Consider the following 12,114-nt stretch of genomic DNA (forward strand, 5'->3'; position numbering starts at 1 on the left):
CATCGAGATTCCTGTAGATCAAGAAGGTCCCTATGTTCATAGTCAAGTATTAGGGAAAGACAGAAAGTTTCTGATTGATACAGGGGCAAGTAGGACTACTATAAGTCACGACGAGGTTCCAAGGGCTCCGCTCTCAGGCTCTAGAAATGTTTCCCTTGGATTTTCAGGAAAGCCAATTGTTAACGAGATTTCCAAACCAGTTACTCTAGAAGTAGGTCCATTGTCCCGAACTACTGATCTATTGCTTACGAAGTCCTGTCCAGAAAATGTGTTAGGCATTAAGACATTGAAAGAATTAGGTGCAGTTATTTGCTGTTCCCCAGAGGGAATACGTTTGTTTTTACGTGACTTCAAGGGTCACTATGTTTTACGAGATTTTGATCCGAGATTGTCTAATGTTCCGCAGCATCTATGGGCGCAAGGTCCAACTGATGTTGGTTTTATGCAAATCACACCCCATCGTGTGACTCTCAAGCAAGGTATAGTCCTGCCACGAATCAGACAGTACAGATTGCCACCAGAGGCTGTAGCAGCCTTATCCAAAATTATTGACGAGCTTATGGCTCAAGGAGTAGTTGTAGAAACTGACTCCAATGTATGTAATTCTCCGATCATTCCAGTCATGAAACGTACTGATCCAAATGCACCCCCAGTATATCGATTAGTGATTGACCTTCGAGAACTCAATAAATGTATTATTCCCCAGTATCCAGTTGTTCCAGATATCTCATCTTTATTGACAGCCATTGATTCTGAGGCTACATTTTTCACAGTCATAGACCTCAAAAACGCATTTTTCAGTGTTCCAATTCATCCAGACAGCCAGTACCTTTTCGGATTCTGTTTAAATGGAAGGAGCTATAAATTTACACGAGCTCCTCAAGGTTTCACAGAAAGTCCTAGTATTTACAGTCAAGCACTTAAGAGACAACTAGACAATATTCACATGCCAACTGACACTGCCCTGCTCCAATATGTCGATGATCTACTGATCACAGCCCGTTCTGAACGCGCTTGCGAGCGAGCATCACTTACAGTTTTGTACTTCCTAGCCGAGATGGGGCACAAGGTGTCCCCTTCAAAGCTTCAATTCTGTGTCCAGCAAGTGATCTACTTAGGCCACTTACTGTCCAAGTGGGGTAGGCAGTTGACACCTGACCGTATCCAGTTAATAGCGAGTCTTCCTCAGCCCAAGACCCAGAAGGAGGTACGTGCTTTTATCGGCCTTACTTCTTATTGCAGACAATGGATTCCTCAGTATGCATTTCTAGCCAAACCACTGATACAGTTAACGACACAGGAGGCAGCCGTATCGACTGTCCTCCCTTGGACATCTGAACATACACTTAGTTTCAATGAATTAAAGAAAGCTTTATGCCAAGCTCCCGTTCTAGCTACACCGATCTACAGTAAGCCTTTTACACTTTTTGTCACAGAACGTAATGGTACAGCATTATCTGTTCTCACACAAGATCAAGCAGGACAATACAAGCCCTGTGCTTATTTTTCGAGCACCCTAGATCCAGTAGCCCAGGCTCTGCCTGCGTGCCTCAAGTCAGTTGCAGCCACAGCATTAGCTATCAGACAAAGTGATTCCATAGTATTAGGACATTCCCTGACAGTACAAGTTCCACACTCCGTGGAAGTTCTTTTAAACCGAACACAGACTCAGCACTTGACAATTGCACGTTTGACAGGTTATGAACTGACACTGTTCCAGCCACACATAGAAATCAGACGCTGCAACGTTCTAAATCCTGCTACACTGTTACCGTCAGTTACTTCAAATCCTGCCACACATGACTGTGTGGAAGTTGTTAACACTATGACTAAGCCAAGACAAGATCTGACAGATATTCCATTACCAGATCCCGACCTGACACTTTATGTGGATGGTTCATGTATGAGAACGAGTACAGGAGAACTAGTAGCCGCGTATGCAGTGACTACTGACACTGAAGTTATTGAAACACACCGTATTGACACCATGTCTGCTCAAGCAGCAGAGCTAGTTGCTCTGACACAAGCCTGCATACACGCCAAGAACCTGAAAGTTAATATTTACACAGATTCACGCTACGCATTTGGAGTCGTACACGACTTTGGAGTGCTCTGGCAGGAGAGAGGTTTCATGACTTCTCATGGAACCAAGATTCAGCATGGTTTCCTTATTCAAGCTCTGTTAGATGCAATACATTTACCGACATCTATCGCTATCATGAAGTGCAAAGCACATACGAAAGTTACTGATATTATTTCCCAAGGTAATGATCTAGCAGATCGAACAGCCAAGCTTACAGCTCAGACTCCAGACATACCAGTTAACAAGACACCGACATCCACTCTAGAACAGACTACTTGTATGACAGTTAAGGACCCTACTCAGGATGTCATAGATATCCAGTTACATGCTACTCCCGAAGAAATCAAGAAATGGTCCGAACAAGGAGGGGTCCAGACAGATCAGGGATGGGTGACGAAGGGAAAAGCCACATGGTTTCTCCCCGACTCAATGGTTCAAGTCATTATTAATACCGCACATAGTCCAGCACACTTAGGAGAAAAAGCCATGATAGACAGTATCCAGAACATTTGGTTTAACAAGCATTTACGAGCTGCAGCCAAGCAGAAAGTCCGCACTTGTATGATATGTTGCCAGTTCAATCCAGGTAAAAGTGTCCCGGTGGAACAAGGTGGATTCCAGCCCCCTGACCACCCTTTTGAAGTCCTCCAGATGGATTATATTCAGATGGAGCGATGTCGAGGTTTCAAGTATGTCCTTGTAGTTGTATGCGCTTTGTCCAGGTGGACAGAAGCATATCCAGTCCCAGATTACACAGCCGCGACCACTGCCAAGCAGTTGGTTCGTGAGTTCTTCCCCCGCTATGGACTCCCTAGGGTCGTGTATTCTGATAACGGCCAGCCATTCTCATCTGAATTAATGAAGCACGTTTCCCTTTTGTTAGGGTACCAGTGGAAGTTCCATTGTGTACGCCATCCAGAAGCAGCCGGTCTCGTAGAGAGACATAATCAAACCTTGAAAATCCGCATTGCCAAAATCTGTCAAGAAAAAGGTGTAGACTGGTTAGTTGCCCTGCCAGTCGCTCTGTTCTATATGCGCATGGTCGCACATTCCAGATCAGGTCTGTCCCCTTATGAGGTCGTATTCGGCCGCCCCCCGAATGTATGGGGTACACCTAGACCCCGAAGTATTACAGATGTTTCCAGTAATATGTTGACAGATTACCTAGCTTCCTTGATGTCTGCCCTACACTCTTGTCGTTCACAGGTTGCCGCCGCATTTCCAGACAATACCGAGGTGAAACCGCATGAAATTGTTCCAGGAGGCTTGGTTCTCGTCCGGAATTTCGATCGTTCGAGTCCGCTGGAGCCTCGCTGGAAGGAGCCGAAGTTAGTCCTCCTGACCACCCGTACTGCCGTCAAGTTGGAAGGCAGGAAGGGGTGGGTGCACCTGTCACACGTCAAGAAATTTCACGGACTAAAAACTGTTTCCAAGAACATTTCCAAGGATTGTCAAGATTTTAAAGACTGCCAAGAAACTATTCTTAAGGACTGTCCCGCAAATGACATTGATACCAAGCCTCCCCTGTTAGAGAAAACTCCGCAGCAGGAGTATAAAAGTAAGCTCCGGTCTAGTAAAATAAGTCAGCCAGTTTAATTGTCTAAGTCCTCCCCTAGGTGAAACGGTTAGACAGGTATCTGACATGTATGAAATAGACCCCCATAGTGAGAGAGTTAGTCAAAACTCAATCCGATGTATCGTTTTTCTAATTTTTATATTGTTTCTCAGCCTGATGATTACCTGCACGAGTTATGCATTTCATTTATGTTTTCCAATCTCTCATGTAAATAAGTATTCTAATGCTACAGTAGAGCACACGTTTAGTGATCTGCCTCCTCACGAACTATCCTATCGTCTTGCTATGCGCAACAATTCCTTCATCCGTATGTTACATTACTCACACCAGACCAGCAATGCCACTAATTGTTGGGTGTGTGGTCGACTCCCCCCTTTCCAGACACCGAAGGGAGTTCTGCCACTGTTTCCTTATCCGTTTTCACATAATGGCTCATGTGGAGCCAGGTCCATGTTAACGTCATCTTCAAATGATATGTCCCTTCTGAACAGTACATGTTTTCCAGACAAGTAAGGTCTTCCCCACAGAACAGGGTTAGATCTAGAAAATGAAGTTTATAATTTAGGTAATTATTCTTCGAAATTCATGGTCCTGAATGTTCAGTCTGATCCTACTCCAGACTTACCTGCTATTTCAGTATTACCAGTCAAAGGCGAATTATGTGTCAGAAGTAATGGTTCCGTACATGTAGGACATAGTGATTGTACTACTATTGTCAAGTATAGTGACAGTGGGAAATCTATTTTCAAAGCTTCACGTCATTCTTATTTTGTTTGTGGTCAGACCGCATATGTTCGTCTGCCCCTCGATTGGGAGGGAACCTGTTACATTGCCTTCCTACTGCCACCAGTTTTTCTAGCCCCATCTGATTATCACAGAAACACACATCTAGTACACATTAGACATAGAAGGGAGATCGAGTCCCCGATTGTCGATCAAACTGAAACTGCTCTAGAACAGTATACAGATTTCAATAGAGGATTCTTCTTCTTTATAGGACCTATCCAGAATAGTAAGTTAATACGTAGATTAACCAGAACCCTTGAAGCAGTAGTGAATGAGACTGCCTCTGCCCTAGGTAACTTAACAGAAGAACAATCCGCTATGAGATTTGTCGTGCTCCAAAATCGTCTCGTTCTTGACGTCATACTGGCCGATAGAGGAGGAGCATGTAGAGTCATCGGATCTAGTTGCTGCATTTTCATTCCTAATAACGCGCCGTCTGTTTATTCAGCTATAACCAGACTTCATAAAATTGCCCATCAGTTACACCAGGATCCAGGCACCTGGACATGGTCCGGTTGGTTTTGGAGTATAATTTCTGCCTGGGGATGGAAAGTATTGTCCTTTCTAGGTATTGCAGTAGCGATCATATTCAGTTGCTGCCTCTGTATACAATGTGGCCCTGCGATTTGCGGCATTTGTGCTACCTCTTGTATTCCTAGTCCCAAGTCCCGTCCTAGATCCCGTTCCAAGACAATTCGAGACGAGCAAATGATACTGTATGAAATGATAGATGGTATCATGAATATTGATGTTTCCTGATGGAAACGTAGTGACAAGGAGGGAATGTGGAAAAGTAAATTTTGCCATGTTCTGTGTCCCTACGTGTTCCCCATCTTATGTTATATGTGCATGATTAATATGCAATATGTATTCCCCATGATCGATTAAAGACGCAATTACAGTTGTGTCCATCTCTAGTATGCCAGTTTCCAGTTCTCGTGAAAGCTACGAGTATCAGGCCTATGTAAAGCTACGTTGCCACGTTTCTCAGTGTGCACGTTATTTCATTGAAAGTCCCCGCTTCTAGGCCTCAAAATGTCCCGGACTCAGATTCAGCTCCTGTCTCCAGAACCCTCGTTGAGGAGCGATACAGCCCCCACCTGTATCCCTGACCCTTCACTTACTTCCTGCCTCACAGTGCCCGGCTCGGACTGGCTCTGCCTCCAGTCTGCCAAGAGTATGTTATGATTCTAGTTATCAGTCCAGCCCTCCTTCCCTACATTCCTAAGCTACTGAATCGCATCAATAGTTTCAGTCATCGTCTAGCCTTTACGTCTCCATGTAAGAGAAATACTGTATTTATGGTCATTTAATATTCCTCAACACACACTACATGTAGAATAATGCATGCACCAGTCTTAGTGTCTGTTAGCCTTTACCCTGATAACTTTTGGATTCTATCAATATGTTCTCTAAACATCAGATACTAGATAGTGTTTAGGTACATGTCGCTCTGACTCTCCAGACTTCAGTCTCTGCTTCTAGCGCAGAAGTCATAGCCCCCAGCTTCTCCTAGTAACACGTCATTGTCAGTTTGCGCGCACCACTAGGTTAGAGGTCCCGGCTCCTTAGGTAGCCCCCTCCATGTTTCCGCCCCATTTATGACATATTCCGTTACGTTTACATCACATGTCTATGTTCACGCCTCTTGTTACACCTACTTTCTGCCTTATCTTTCGCGACTGCTACAGGCCCTGCCCACTGTTACGCCTACCGTATGTATTGTAATGCAATTGTTTTAACTATATATACTTGTGTACTGTTATTAAAAGCCAGCGCGCTCATTCCAGATCCTGCCCGACAGCTGTCGGGGCCCCCCTGTTGGCTAGCCATCCCAGATCTTGCCCGTGCAGGTTGTCCTGTTCCTGTCCTTTATGCTGTATTAAACCTGCAAACTCCTACTACCTCGAATCTTGACTCTTATTTATTGAGCTATCTGTTATTGTTATATCTAGTCAAAAATAGAGGTATTATTTATTTATTTACCACATACTGCTGGGAAGTGTAGTCATTTGGGCAGGCGCGCTTGTTACAACCTGACAAATAGGTCTCACCTATACAAGAGCTATTGCCTGTGGCATTGTGTTTTTGGGCTATTGTACCACAGTATGGCTGCTGTTCAGCATGGCTAAAAGTAAGTGGCATGGAGTGTCATTGAGTGGAGTGGGGGAGTAGAGTGTCATAGAGTGGAGTGGGGGAGTAGAGTGTTGTAGAATCGATTTGTTGGAGTACAGTGTTGCAGAGTGGAGTAGGGGGAGTAGTGTGTCGTAGAGTTGAGTAGAGGGGAGTAGAAATAAATGGTTCAGGAGCAGAGAGTGTCGCAGAGTGCGGTGGTGTAGAATTGAGTGGTGTGGGGCAGGGTGGAATACGGTGGAGGTGGTTGGAGTGGATTGAGGTAATGGTGTAGGGTGGATTGGAGTAGAGTGGGGTGGATTGGAGTGCAGTAGAGTGGGTGGATTGAGTGGAATAGGCTTGGGTGGATTGGAGTGGGATTAATTGAAATGGGGTGATGTGGATTGAATTTGGGTGGATCAGATTGGATTGAGGTGGGTGCATTGGGGTGATGTGATAGGGCTAGGGTGGAGTGAAATGGGTGGATTGGAGTGGGGTGGTTTGTGGTGGGGTGAATTGGAGTGGAATGGGGTGGATTAGATTGGACTGGTGTGGGGTGGGCTGGATGGATTGTAGTGTGGTGGGGTGGGCTGAACTGGGGTGGGGCGGACTTAACTGGGGTGGGGTAGATTTAATTGGGGTAGAGTGGGGTGGATTGGAAGAGAGTGGGGTTGATTGGAGCAGAGTGGATTGGAGTAGAGTGCGGTGGAGTGGAGTGGATTGGAGTAGGGTGACGTGGATTGGAGTGGGGTGGGGTGGAGTGGTGTGGATTTAAGTAGATTGAGTGGGGTGGGTTCAGTGGGGTCGATTGGAGTGGGTGGATTGGAGTGTGGTGGATTGACGTGGGGTTGACTGGGTTGCATTGAAGTGGGGTGGATTGGATTGGATTGGGGAGGGGTGTGGTGGGTTGGATTGGTGTGAGGTGGTTTGGATTAGGGTGAGGTAGGGGGGATTGGGGTAAAGTGGGGTGGATTGGGATGGGGTGGGGTGGATTGCATTGAGGTGGGGCTGGATTAGAGTGGGGTCAATTGATTGTGTGGGGTGGATTGGATTAAGTGGGGTGGATTAGGTGGAGTGTGGTGAACTGGAGTAGGGTAGAATGGAGCAGTTCTGGACTGGATTGGGATGATTGGATTGTATTAGAGTGGGTGGATTGGATTAAGGAGGATTGGATTGTGCTGGGGTGGATTGGAGTAGGTTGAGGTCAATGCAATCAATCAATCAACCGAGTTTGTATAGGGTGTCTTGTCACCCATGAGGGTCTCAAGGCGCTAGGGGGATGGACTGCTGATCCGTCTGGGTGTGGAGGTTCAGTCGAAGAGCCAGGTCTTAAATTCCTTCCATGAATTGGGTCAACAACGATGATTACCTGAGGTAGAGGAGCAGGGTGTTCCAGGTCTTTGCGGCAATGTAGGGGCCGGATCTTCCTCTGGTTCTGGTCTTGTGGATCTGTGGGACGGAGGCCAAGGCAAGTGTGGCAGAATGGAGATGTATGGAGGGTGTGTGGAATGCAAAGTGGTGGTTCAGATATTCTGGTCCTGCATCGTGGAGAGCTTTGTAGGCATGTGTGATGAGCTTGAAGGCGATTCTTTTGTTTATTGGGAGCCAGTGGAGTGGTGGGAGGTGTTGTGCTACATGGCTGTGGTGGGGTTTGTCGAGGACCAGTCTGGCTGCAGCATTTTGGACGTTCTGTCGTTTCCTGAGCTGTTTCTGGGTGATGCTGACATAGGGTGCGTTACTGTAGTCAAGTCTGCTGGTGATGAGTGCATGGGTAACCGTCTTTCTGGATTCTGTGGGGATACATCTAAATGTGTTTCAGAGCAGGTGGAGTGTGTGGAAGCAGGATTAGGATGCTGCGTTGATTTGGCGGTTCATTGTAAGCAAGGAGTCCAGTATGATGCAGAGGTTGCGTGCGTGATCCGTAGGGGTGGGAGGGGTTCCTAGTGCGGCGGGCCACCAGGAGTAGTCCCAGGCTGAGAGGGTGGGTCTCATGATGAGTACTTCAGTCTTGTCCGAGTTTAGCTTGAGGCAGCATCTTTCATCCAGGTAGCAACGGCCTTCATTCCACGGTGAAAGTTTATTCTGGCGGCTGTGGGTTTGTTGCTGATGGAGAGGATCAACTGGGTGTCGTCGGCATAGGACAGCAATGTTGAGCCCGTGGCTTCTGACGATGGAGGCCCGGGAGGCCATCTAGATGTTGAAGAGTGTGGGGCTCAAGGAGGAGGCCTGGGGCACTCTGCAGCTGATCTCTGAAGGTTCTGAGAGGAATGGGGGTAGTCTGACTCACTCTGTTCGGCAGGTAAGGAAGGATTGTATTCATTCCAGTGCGCTGTCACGGATGCCAGCCTTATGGAGTCTCGTGATTAGGGTGCGGTGGGAGATGGTGTCGAAGGCAGCTGAGAGGTTCAATAGGATGAGGGCTGCGGTTTTGCCCCGATCGAGGAGTGAGCGGATATCATCGGTGACAGTGAGGACTGCCGTCTCAGTGCTGTGGTTGCTTCGGAAGCCAAATTGGGTGGTGTCCAGGACGTAGTTCCCTAGGATGAACTTGGAGAATTGGTTGTTGATGGCTTTCTTGATGGCCTTGGCTGGGAAGGGGAGGAGGGAAATGGCTCTGAAGTTCTTGACGTCTGTTGGTCGGTGGACGGCTTCTTCAGCAGGTGGTTGATCTTGGCGTGTTTCAAGTCATTGGAGAAGGTGGTGGCTTAGATGGATCAGTTGATGGTGCTGCAAAGTTGGGGGGCGATGGAGGTGGCTGCTCTATGGAAGATGTGGTATGGGCAAGGAACCAATGGGGCTCTTGAGTGAATGCTCTTCGTGGTCTTGAGAGTGTTGTCTGTGATGAGTGGAGTCCAGCCGAGCACGATCTGTTGGGGTGTGGCGTGGTTGCGTGCGGTGATGGCGGTCATATAGGCAGGGTCTTGGGTGTCGAAGCTGTTGTAGATCTGCCTGATCTTGTGATGGAAGAAGGTGCCAAATTAGTTGCAGAGGTCTTGGGAGGGTGGGAGCTTTTGGGCCTGGCAAACTCCTTGACGATGGCGAAGAGTTCTTTGCTGTTGTGTGTGTATGCATTGATTCTGTCTTTGAAAGCCAGTTTCTTTGTGGTTTGTGTTGACGGCTTATTTTAAGGTTGCATGGGTTTCTGGGTTTTTGTTGTTCCTCCATCTCTTCTCGAGTCATCTACAGGTGCGTCTGGATTCGGGGAGGGAGGGGGTGAAACAGCTGGCTTTCTTGGAGTGTTGCTTGCCTTGAGTCTTCTTGAGGTGTGCCAGAGTGTCTGCGCAGTTGGAGATCCATCAGTGAAGGTTACGTGCTGCAGTGTTGGCGTCTGTTGGTGGAGTAGTCTTGTTAAGGAAGTCAACTAGAAGTTCTTTGGTGTCCTTGTTCCAGCTGCGACGGGGTTCGTGGACAATGAGAGCGGTGGTGTACGGTGGGTGTGGAAAGGCGAGATGCACACAGTGGTGGTCGGTCCAGAGGAGTTCGGTGGTGTGGCTCTAGTTGATGTTCCCGCTGGCAGAGAAAACAGGGTCGAGTGTCTGTCTGGCTGTGTGGTTCGGTGTGGTGACTAGCTGCTTGAGTCGAATGTTGGCGAGGTTCTCCAGTAGAGATGCAGTGTTCTGGTCAATGGGGTTGTCCAGGTGGAAAATGAGGTCGCCAAGTAAGATGTAACCGGTGGATGTGAGAGCCTGGGGTGCGATGAGGTCTAAGATGGCATCCGAGAACGGTGGGTGGGGGCTAGGGGGCCTCTAGACGATGGTGCAGTGGAGGGTGTTGTTGGGGTTGGTCTGGATCTGGAAGTGGAGATGTTCCATGGTTGTTGTTGGGTTGTTTGAGTGCGTGGTCTGTCAGAGGGTGTTCTTGTGAATGATGGTGCTGCCTCCTCTTGGTCAGTTGGTGCGGTCCTTGCGGGTGATTTTGTAGCCATCGTGAATGAGATGGCGATGTCCGGTCCAGAGTAGGGGTTTCCCTGAAGAAGGCGATGTCGGGAGAGGCAGCATCAAGGAAGTCCCAGATTTCTTTGTCGTGTTTGTGAAGGGCTCACACGTAGAGGAGGATGCAGTCGAGCCGGTCGATTGCGCTTTTGGTCGGCTGGGCGGGGAGAGGATCTGGCGTATTGGCGTGGGTTAAGATGTGACTGCAGTTCTAGCAGGCGAAGGGTCCATGAGTCTCCTTCGGAGACGCGAATTTACAGGCGGAGTGGCGGAGTTGAGGGCGAGGAGTGAGCTGGCGGCATAGCTGTGGAAGGACCAAAGACCAGGGTCCCAGGCTCTAGGTGCAGTCCAGGCACGGACGGGTGCAAATGGGCTTGCTTTTTACCAGCGGCGCACCCGCTGCGCGCGACCGCTCAGCAGCCGCCATTAGGTAGTGCTGCGTGGGGAGGGCTGAACAGCTGGGAGGCGGGAAATGCGGGAAGGGTCACTGGAGGAGGGCGGACTGCGAAGGATCACAGCGGCAGGGGGAAAAAGCTGAAGAAAACAGAAAAACAGAATATGGCAGAAGCAGAAAATAAGAGCAGAAATACGGCAAAACAGAAAAAGCAGAAACGAGGGCCCGCCCTAGCATCAGAGCAGTAATGCTCTGCCACTAGACTACCAGGGATGAGGCGCAGGCATGAGTCTGTGGGTGGAGAAGTGCCTCAAACTCTTGACCAGCAGGTCAGCAGCAGCAACGGGGGCAGCAGCAGCTACCAGGCAGAGCTGTGCCATAAAGGGAGCAGGTCCACTAAAGGTTGGAGTGGGGTGAATGTTTTGTAGTGCATTGCAGGGCAGTGGATTGGATTTAAGTGGTCTGGATTTGAGTGGGGTGGGTTTGAATGCAGTGCGGTGAATTGGATTAAGTGGGGTGAATTGGATTGAGTAGGGTGGATTAGATGAGGTGGATTAAAGTGGGGTGGACTGGAGTGTAGTGAGTTGGATTGTATTGAGTGGGGTAGATTGGATTGAGGTGAGGTGGATTGGATTAAGGTGTGGTGTGGTGGTTTGGAGTGGGGAGGACTAAAGTGGGGTGAATTGGAGTGGGGTAGATTGTATTGGGATGAAGAGGACTGGATTTGAGTGGACCAGATTTGACTGGACTGTACTGAAATGGGGTGGATTTGACTGGAGTGATTAGATTTGACTGCAGTGGGATTGGATTGGATTAGAATGTGGTGGATTGGATTGGTGTGGCTGGACTGGATTGGATTAGTGTGGAGTGGATTAAGGTGGCTTGAAGTGTGCTGGATTGGATTTGAGTGGGGTGGATTAAGGTGAACTGGAGTGGATTGGACTGGGTGGAATAAAATGGATTAGATTGGAGTGGGATAAATTGGGGTGGGGTGGGTGGATTGGGTTGCAGTGGATTGGATTGGAATGGGGTAGAATGGATTTGAGTGGGTGGATTGGGTTGGACTGAAGTAGGGTGGGTTGGATTGGAATAGGTAGGTTTGGATTGGATTGGAGTGGGGTGGGCTGGATTTGAATGGAGTGGATTGGAGTGGGGTGTAATGGATTGGAGTACAGTGGGTTGGACTGAAATTGGGTAGACTACTGGTCTGGTGTGGGGTGGATTTGAGGGG

Source organism: Lissotriton helveticus, chromosome 5_1 (genome assembly GCF_964261635.1).
Source record: "Lissotriton helveticus chromosome 5_1, aLisHel1.1, whole genome shotgun sequence".
Lineage (NCBI taxonomy): Eukaryota > Metazoa > Chordata > Amphibia > Caudata > Salamandridae > Lissotriton > Lissotriton helveticus.